Here is a 7,531-nt window from a genome sequence, read left to right as displayed (position 1 = left end):
AATATGGCACACATGAACTTACCTACAAAACTGAAACAGACAGACAGACGGGGAGAACAGACTTGTGGCTGCCAAGGGGGGTTGGGGGTGGGGGAGGAAAAGACTGGGAGTTCGAGATTAGCAGGTGTAAACTATTATGTATAGGATGGATAAGCATCCTATATAGAGGGTGTATAGCACAGGGAACTATATTGACTATCCTGTGATAAACAGAAAGGAAAAGAACATTAAAAAAAGAATATCTATAGATGTGTAACTGAGTCACTTTCCTTTACAGCAGAGATTGGCACAACATGTAACTCAACTATACTTCAATAAAAAAATAAAAATAAAAGGTAGCATCATCATGGGTTCATAGTGTTAGGTAGTTAGAATAGGGAAAAGGAGTCCAGAATGGCGTTGGCTAAAAGATAAGGAAGAGAAAAGCCCACGAAAATAGAACAAAGGAAGGTCTGAGGACCAGAGTGAGGACCTCAGGTAAACAAACAACACTCCTGGCTGGCCCAATTTACATAGGACAGGCCCAGGGGGAAAAAAAAAAACCAAACAAACCCAAAAAAGAGGAGCCAAAGCTAGCTCTCTCTCGTCTCTCTCTCTCTCCGGCGTGCTGGGGCGCTGTTCTCTTCACATCTTTGGGTCGACATGCCCTCGCGCCTTGAAGATGGATTTTCCTGCTATTATCTAAATAAAATAGAGCTGTAACACTGAGCTGTAACACTGATTTGTCTAAGAGCTATAACACGGTCCGCTTGAGACCTGACAGCTATAACACGGTCTGTCCAAGACCCAAGAGCTGTGACACGCCGAGGGGGCTTTAATTTCTGTCACTCCAAATCTTTGTTGTGATGAGACAAAACCTGAGGAGCATACACTTGCACGACAATAGTGATGCTTCTAATTCAAATGCAGAACTTTATAGGATTTTAATTTAACCCCACCAATCTTATATGTGCTTCTTCTTTCCACACATTGGAATTTTCAGGGTGCAAAACAAGATAATTATTTATTTGCAACATCCCACCCATGTAGAGCATTTCAATAACAGAACATGCAGTTTCTAATTTTATCTGAAAGCTCAGCTGTAAAGAACATTTGTTGACAAGATGATGAAGCATATTCTGATTAGAACAAACAGCATGTGCAAAGATCCAGAGGCTTGGGAGCATATAGTTCACCTAGGAAGGAGCAATATTCTTCTATAGGAGGAGTGAGGGGTTACAGAGTTGGAAAGGCATTGGAACACAAGGAGCCTCACATTCAATGCTGGTATGTTAGAGTATCAACCAGATACTTATTTGATACAAGTTGATACAAGTATCAACCAGATACTTGTTTTCCTTTTCAGGAGGAAACTTGCTTTTGTTTTTCCCATCCAAGTACTAACCAGGTTCAACTCTGCTTAGCTGCAGAGATAAACAAGATCAGGCATATTCAGGGTGGTATGGCTGTAAACTTGCATTTGTTTTTAATAAAAATACTGCTTTTGTACTTTGTCCATATAAGCAGAAAAAGGGTAGGGGTTATTTTAAGGATTACTATCCTTGCTTTCCAGGTGGTGCAGTGGTAAAGAATCTGTCTGCCAATGCAGGAAACACAAGAGACCTGAGTTTGATTTCTGGTCCGGAAAGATCCCCTGGAGTAGGAAATGGCAACCCATTCCAGTATTCTTGCCTGGAAAAGAGTCAGACGCGACTATGCAGGCACGCACACATACACAGCAGTTCAGGGAAAACATCAGTGAGAGTGTAACTCACTTATTTTCTGACATTTGAAGATGCCTTTGCATATTAAGGCCCCATTGTTGTGGCATTTTTCTCCCCACAGAGGACAAAGTATGTACCACAGTGTCTCAAGATTTGCAGATGCAGATGACCTTGGTGGGCTACAACCCAGAAAAATACACAGGGACCCAGCTCATTTACATCACCTCCATGGACCAGACCAGCACCATCACTAACAGCGCCAAGTACTATGAGCAGTACATCTCCTATTTCTGAAAGATGTTGAGGTTGTTGAACACCCCAGGTAGGCTGAGAATTAAAATTAGAATTAAAATTACTATCTCAACTGGTGCTTGGAATGACCTAAACCGTGTCTTTTTTCAGTCAAATAAGGATCATAATACCTATTTTGGAGTGATTGTGAGAATTTAATGAAGTAATGCACTAAGTGCTTATTATAGGACTTAATAAATTATAGATAGTATATTATTTTTTAATATCAAGAAGCTTTAGAAGTGGCATTATGTCAGAGACCAATGGGCTGTTTGATGTCCCAAATCAGTGCTGTATTGGAATCAGTGTTGTAGGGAGTCACTTACAGAGGAGAGTTATAAGCAAGACAGTATATAATATTTTGAAGACTAAGTACTTTTTATGTGCAAAGTCTTGTGCTAAAATTACAGATGAGTGTAACCTATGAACTCTGAGAAAGTAAAACCTGTAAAATATGAAAATGATAAGTTCAGACAATTAGGGCTTCTGCTATCTGGAGAAAGAAGACATGACTGTGACTGAGATGTTAAAGTGATGCTTTAATGAAAGAGGTCGAAAGACAATTTGAGGTTGGTGAAAGAGTGTAAACAAGAGTCTAGAAGACAGAGTACAAATGATCTTTCAGGCCATGGTGAGAAATAGTTTAGCAGAAGCAGAGTTCGTGGCCAAGAGCAGTAAGAAATAAGGTTGGAAAGTAAAAATGGGAAAACCTATGGAGAAAATGAAATGCAAGGCTGGGAATTTTCCTGAAGCTTGTGCTTCTCAGGCCTTAATATGCATGCAAATCACCAGGAGAGATTAATAAGACACGAAGTGCAGGACTCCATTTCCTGAATTTCTGATTTGATAGATCTGAGGCGGGGCTCCAGAATTTTCATTTGTAACGAGTGCTGTGGGCTGAACTGTGTCCTCCCAAATTTGTGTGTTGAAGTCCTTATCCCCAAAGTATTTGAAACAAGGCTTTTAGAAGGTTATTAAGGTTATATGAGGTTCCTAAACTGATTGGATTGGTGGCTTATAAAAAAAGGAAGAGCCAGGAAGAGACCTCTCACTGGAAACCAAACTGGCTAGAACATTGATCTGGGAGTTCCAGTCTCCAAAATTATAAGAAAACAAATGTTTACTGTTGACTCCACCCAACCAGCCTTATTTTGTTATGGTAGCCTAAGCATTCTAGTACAATGAGTTCCCAGGTGCTGCTGCTGCTGCTGGTCTAGAGACCACTTTGAGAAACATGGTTGTGGGCAATGGAAATCTGTTAAGGTCCCTGCTGTTTTTCTGTCCACTTTCATTATCACAGATATTTTTTTTTTCTTAGTGGATCCCGTTTCCAGTGCCAGGAAAGGTCAACCAAGGATTATAGAAAAGCCGGGGCACTCGGCACAATGAGTGAGTCCCGTTAGCTTGTCTTGCACTCAGTTTCACGAGTTTCACTTTGCTCCTTGTTGAAGTTAATTCCAAAGATTTCAGTCAATCAGTCTCCAGTCCTGGAGGTGTTAGGGGTGAGGGCAAATTGCTGGCCAGAAAAAGTAATTTCAAGACATGTATTGTGGAGAGACCAATACCACAAAAGGTTTATGGCTTCTGTTTACATAAAATATGTGTTAATCGCTCAGTTGTAAGTCTGACTCTTTGCAATCCCATGGACTGTAGCCCCCCAGTAGGCAAGGTTAATATGATGGAAGTTCTGGTTTATTTTTTCTCTCAGTCTGTAATAGGCATTTTATAGGCATCTTAGATTGCTAAAAGCAACCTGGTCAGAAAGGTGCTGCCTTTGGTTTTCAGTTGTGTTTCTTACATGAAGTGCTATCCTGGAATTACTAGTTTGTATACTCTTGGTATGTATAAGCACAAAGGAGTTTAGCTTTTAAAACTCTTTATTACTAAATGTAGACTTGTTAATTTATTTACCCATTCATCCATCCTGTAATTCATTAATTCTCTGTACCAACATTCGCTGAATATCTTCACTATGTAAATTAACTTTCTAAGTCCCGTGGAGAATAAAAATAAAGTCCAGTTTTCTGTGTAGCAAAATCCGTTTAACACTAAGACATTACGAAACTAATATAAACTTTCCATCTTAAGGGATGGAAATACATAGTTGTGAAATAATTTAAAACAGGAAAGGTTTTGTGCAATCACATATATACATAGGGCTTCTCAGGTGGCAATAATGGTTAAGAACCTACCTGCCAGTTCAGAGATGTAAGACTTTGATCTCTGGGTTGGGAAGATCTGCTAGAGGAGGGCATGGGAATCCACTCCAGTATTCTTGCCTGGAGAATTTCATGGACAGAGGAGCCTGGCGGGCTACAGTCCTTAGAGTCTCAAAGAGTTGGACACGACTGAAGCAACTTAGCAGGCTTGCATGCACATGTACGGGTTTCCCAGGTACTGCTAGCGGTAAAGAAGCCACCTGCCAAGGCAGGAGACATAAGAGATGTGGGTTTGATCCCTGTGTTGGGAAGATACACTGGTGGAGGGCACAGCAACCCACTCCAGTATTCTTGCCTGGAGAATCCCATGGACAGAGGAGCTTGGCGAGTTATAGTCCACAGGTATGCAGAATCGGACATGACTGAAGTTACTTAGCATACATACACAAATATATAATTCATATATAAGTATATATACATGCATATGTATATATAGTTTTATATATAGTTACAATTTTAGAAGTAATAAACATGATTTTCCATAGTTACTTCTTTAAGATAACAAATACAAGTCTTAATGCTTATATATGATTCAGAAGATATCCACTCACAGAACAGTCAAGAAGAGTAACTATTCATTTTTGGCATACGAGAACAGCCGTAACAAGTTACCTTAAGCTTTAGGTTGGGGCTTCCTAGCCTTTTTGGGATTGAGAATGTTAGCTTCATAAAGACACGGCTGCTGTCTTTGTATCACCAGTATTTAGAACTGTGCCCAGCGCATAGCAATGCACAGGAACACAGTTAACATTAGTTGAATGGTTGAAGGACAGAATGCAAAACCCTTTCAATGATCGGCAAAGATACATGAAGCATTTCCACAGAAAAATGACCCAAGTCCACACACCATTTTGTGTACATTTCAGGGAAGCTTTGGTATCCCCTAATCCTTACCCACAACTGCCAGGTTAAGAACGCCAGCCTCAGCTGAAAGAAAAGAAAAAGACAGGAGATGTACAAAAGAGCATCAGCCCAAAGCACAGAGTGTGGCTTCTGTCAGGGGCCAGGCCATTTCTGAAATGTCCACGTGATACTAGGAGGGAATTTCCATATAGTAGATTTCGTGTTAGGTAACTTATCTTTTAAACCAGTTGTGCTATTCCAAGATTATCTCAAATATACCAAATATATCTCTACTAGTCAACTTCATGTCATCTGTTTTTTTTTGTTATCTGTTTTATCATTCAAAGAATGTTGCTCCTGCTAAGTCACTTCAGTCGTGTCCGACTCTGTGCAACCCCAGAGATGGCCTCCTACCAGGCTTCTCTGTCCCTGGGTTTCTCCAGGCAAGAACACTGGAGTGGGTTGCCATTTCCTTCTCCATTGCATGAAAGTGAAAAGTGAAAGTGAAGTCTCTCAGTCGTGTCTGACTCTTAGGGACCTCATGGACTGCAGCCTACCAGGCTCCTCCATCCATGGGATTTTCCAGGCAAGAGTGCTGGAGTAGGGTGCCATTGCCTTCTCCGAAAAGAATGTTAGGAGGTAGATATAGTATGTGATACTACATGGATAAGAAAAAAGAGGTTCTGGTGGTTTTAGAATGTGCTAGTAGTGTCCTTCAGATACTGACTGGCAAATCTAGTCATATTTGGACTCCTGACCCCCACTCTCTTTTGGACACCTCACTGGTAATTTTTCTGGGTCATCATGTTCTAATGTATATCTGTTGCTTGTTAAAAGAGAGATTGGAGTGTTAGTTGTCACTTAGTTTTAATATGTGACGTAATGACACTGGAAATGTAAAAGCAGGTTTTCTTTTTTATCTGTGATGACACAAAAAAATTAACGTTTTCATTTTTTTTCCTCATGGAGAAACACAGAAAGTGAAAGTGTTAGTCATTCAGTCGTGTCTGACACTTTGTGACCCCATGGACTGTAGCCTGCCAGTCTCTGGAATTTTCCAGGCAAGAGTACTGAAGTGGGTAGCCATTCTCTTCTCCAGCAGATCTTCCCAACCGAGGAATCGAACCCAGGTTTCCTACACTGCAGGTGGATTCTGTTACCGTCTGAGCCACCAGGGAAGCCATACCCAGAAATTAATGTTTAAAAAAATGTGACTAATAGGATCCATTCTTCTATTTGTATTAAAAGGTCAGAGGACATGTAGTCAAGACTAATTGATTAAATTGTTCACCTTGCCCCTAAGATTTAATAGATGATCAGTTTAAAAAAGTTAGTTTAGCACAAAACAATTTTTAACAGAGAAAAGACACAGGTTTAGCATATTTTATCAGTTTATACTCTTATATACTTCACAGTTACGCTAAGAATATTGTGTAATTGTTTGTTTATCATATTCTCTAAGAACAAAAATTGCCTGCTTATAAATCATAGGTGTAGAACCAAATGGATATTGTTCAAGTTCTTACAATTTTTCCTTCTTAGCACATATTTCAAAGTTCCCAGTAATCAACATAATGGTTGGTTTTCTTTTGATGTAATGCAAGCACAGCTCTAATTTCATTTCTCTGGAAAATCCTTTATATATTTGAGGAATTTTCAAAAAGATATAGCAGTACTAATGTTGTTGGATAAAATTTCTCAATCCATCTTATTCATTCTCCCTTTATACTGTGATCTCTCAATGTATTCTAATATCTACAATTGTTGAATGATGGTACCAATTTTAAACTGAGTCAAATTCTGTTTTTCATTTTATACTTTTAAATTGCCATCCTCATTGTTAGTCTCAACTAGTTATTATTTTCTTAGTGCCTTTTTCTTTCAAAGTAAACTGTTTACTAGGTTTTGGGAGGTTTTATTTCATTTTACAAGTATTTCAATTACCATGGTTATCAGTATAAAAATCCTATTTATTTTTAAGTAAGCATGATCAAGTAAGAACCTTATATTTCTATTAAATGCATAGCTGTCAAAGGAATAATGCTAATTGATTTAGGGCATCTGCCAGCTGGAGAAGAGAATATTTCATGTGGATATTTGTCTATGGTAATAGTGATAGGACAGGGAGACAGTTTTTAAAAAAAGTTTTTTCTTTGCTTTGTGAGGGGATGGACAGAAAGCAGTCTCTGACTGACATGAAGTGAAAGGAATTTCCTTTCACCCCTCAAATAAAATTTCGTTCTTGCGTGCTAAGTCGCTTCAGTTGTGTCTGACTCTTTGTGACCCCAAGGACTAGGGATTCCTCTGTCCATGGGATTCTCCAGGCCAGAATACTGGAGTGGGTTGCCATTTCCTCCTCCAGGGGGTCTTCCCAACCCAGGGGTTGAACCCCTGTCTCATACTTCTGCACTGGCAGGGGGTTCTTTACCACTAGCACCACCAGAGTTCATCTACTTCCAAACCTGCTACTGGCTG

This window comes from Bison bison, unplaced genomic scaffold (genome assembly GCF_000754665.1).
Source record: "Bison bison bison isolate TAMUID 2011002044 unplaced genomic scaffold, Bison_UMD1.0 scf7180017864383, whole genome shotgun sequence".
In the NCBI taxonomy this organism is placed as follows: Eukaryota; Metazoa; Chordata; class Mammalia; order Artiodactyla; family Bovidae; genus Bison; species Bison bison.
This window is presented reverse-complemented; position numbering follows the sequence as displayed.